Source organism: Coloeus monedula (assembly GCF_965178545.1).
Source record: "Coloeus monedula genome assembly, contig: HAP1_SCAFFOLD_87, whole genome shotgun sequence".
NCBI lineage: Eukaryota > Metazoa > Chordata > Aves > Passeriformes > Corvidae > Coloeus > Coloeus monedula.
The window spans coordinates 405344-408323 of NW_028120814.1; positions in this window are offsets into that span (position 1 = coordinate 405344).

The window sequence follows — 2980 nt, forward strand, 5'->3', positions numbered from 1 at the left end:
CATTGTAATTGCAGATGAACGACCTACAATAAGTCCTCCCATAGCTTGGCCATTAATATACACAGGTCCGATGACACCAGTGGGAATGCGATGGATTTCTGATGTTAGCAACTCGGTATCTACTGAGGCTGCCAGGTCCAGGCCAAGACTTCCGCTTGTCGCTGGGCGGGGACAGGTAGAGGTGCTGGAGCGGTTACTTGTGTCGTCGCGCGGCCGCTGTTCGCGCTGGGTCACTAAATTCTTGCGGCTGTACATTCGCGACGAATATGACTGGGTGTCCCACAGCGATAACACTTCATGCGGCCACCTGGAGCTGGGCGGGGACGTGCTGCTGCCGCTTGGAGAGGAGCAAGGGCTGCCATTACCTGATTTTGAGAGCTAATAGCCTGTTCTTTAAGCCCTTCACCTAACTTTTCTAAAGCCTGTGCTAAGAACAGCTGAGAGCCAGTGGGCATGGTAGCAGCCTTTTCTAGGAGCTGCTGGACAGTCCAATCCCCTGGGGTGGAAGTAATGAGGGCACGAGTGGCTTGATTGCCATTTTGTAAAAGGCATTGCTTAAGTAACGGGTCATGCATATGCTCTTGAACCCCAGCTTTTGAGATGGCTTCCATAACTTTGTCAACAAAAGAGCCTAAAGATTCCTCTCTGCCTTGCTTAATGTTCATATACATAGGGATCCCACCCGGGGCTCGGACTTTATCCATAGCTTTCTTAGCAACTGCCATAGCTTCCCGCAATTTAGCAGGGCCTAGTGCAGCCTGAGCCTCAACCCTCATATGTTGACCCTGTCCTAGTAGTTCATCTACACTGATATCTGCTAACGGATCTCCCTGGGGTCTAGCGAGATCTGCACTAACAGCTGCCTCCTCCCTCCAGCGAGCCTCAAAAAGCAGTCGCTGATGCGAGGTATACATGAGCTTAGTAATGCCTTTAATGTCAGCAGGAAGAAGGGTAAAAGCGTTAAAAATATAATCAAGCATCTGTTTAACTGGTTCACTGGTGACACCGTAATTCCCCACCGTTGCTCGTAGCTGAGCTAACAGCTTCCAGTCGAGGTTAGTAACTTGCGCAATATTGCTTCCCTGTGGATTAGGAACAAACAGAACAGGGAAAGCCAAGCTTTCCTGGGCAGCCGCTAGCATCTCTGCATCGCCTTTATGCAAACCGTCACGAGCGAGAGCTGCCCACAGCTCTCTATGACCCTTGGCCATGGCCTCCGCGAGGTCAGAATCCGCCCCAGGGACAGGCTCATGGCTTAGGAAAGGGTTTTGCGAACGAGAGCGATCCGGAGGAACAGACGGCTGCGGCGGTGGCGGCTGCTGCGGCTGCCGCGGCTGCTGCGAGGGGGACGGGGGCGGGGACTGCAGGGGAGGATCAGGGGGCGCAGAGGGTGAGTGTGAAGCCGGGCCGGAGGCAAATGCCTCAGGCGGAACCTCGACTGTAGCAAAGGTGGGGGGGTTAGGGGCAGCGGAGTAAAGGGAAGCAGCAGAATCGTAATTACGGTTTTTATCATGGACTGCCTTAATTTTTTCTGCTGCCCTTTACTCTGCTTGTACCATTAAAAGTTCATTATAAACAACTCTCCATAGTTTAGCTATCTTTTTAGCTGGCTTATCGTCATCTAAGACAAGATCCCAAAGTTTGTCACTATACGCGCGCCACTGACTTAATTCATGAATGGAGTGGGGGTCAGCGAAAAAACCGTAAGAGCGCGCATGCGTTAAAAGAGCGGGGAGGTCTTTATCAAGATCAATCCCTTTAAAATTACGCTTAAGCAAAAAAGCCTTGAAAAGTTCCTGTGCTGCTTGCCTTTCCATACTTGCGTCGGTACCGTTGCTAGCCCCTCCAGGCTTCGGCAGCACGTATCGGCGAGCCCGCCTGTGCGGTCGCTCGGGCGCGGAGGAAATCGTTGCAGTATACGAGACCTCTTTCGCCGTCCGTCTAGCTGCGGGACCCGACCCCAACGCAACTCCCCCATCGCATAAGGCTAGGGCAACTTCTCCTGTTCGGGCGCTAGATGTTGGGTGGAGTCGCGGGAGACAAGCACTCAAGGCATGATGTTCAGCAAGTCTCGATTTATTTTTCAAAACTACACTTACTTATAGTACCTTTAATTAGCTCATACATATTGCAAAAGTTGAGCTCCTCATTGGTGGGAGCTATTCCGTGGGATCTACAAACACGGTGGTCTTATCTTTCTCTTCCATATGGTTTCTGTCTTCTTTCTTATCTGAATGCACATTCTGTTATCTATGCAACCTCTTGCTCAAGGACTCAGTGTCTGCATCTTTTCTAAGCCTCCTGTGTTATCATGACCTTTGCTCTTTAGCCATTCTTCAGAAAGACTCTCAACATGCACACACACGATAGATCGGGTATAATATTATAGATCTTACCAATTAGCATATCTATCAAAGATTCCCCAGTGAGAGGCTCAGTTGAGCCCCCCTCCCCAAGGAACCTTCCCCCTGGATGGTCCTATCTTAGTTGACAAAATGTGTTCTGGAGAGGACCTTGGTGTCTGGGGTTTCTAAGATGTTTAGTCTCCTAGCTTAACAAAATAAGTCTAAGAATGTAGGCTAAAAAACACGAAGAATACAAAAAGCTATAAAAAGGTATATAAACGGGGTATGAAAGAAAAGTCAAAAAATCATCATGGCATCAAGTTGGTTTCCTTTCCTCCAGGACAACAGCCATGTGCAGCTGCTCTCCATTCACCTCTTCTCCAAGGTGATGGAGTTGGTAGTGGATGAGGGAAAAAAGCCCCTGAAGACGATTGTGAACCAGAGCCTGTACCCACTTGTAATCTACTGGGATGATGAGAACTGGCGTGTGGCAAAGGTAAGGTTTTGTGTGATGCTGCTGCATCCCTGGGAGGGGGCTCGGCTGCCTCCAGCCCTGGCGCCTCCCGGGCTGCAGCCTCCTCCCGGCCTTGGCACAGGGAAATGAGTCCTGTGCCCTGGGCTGTGGTGCCATCTCT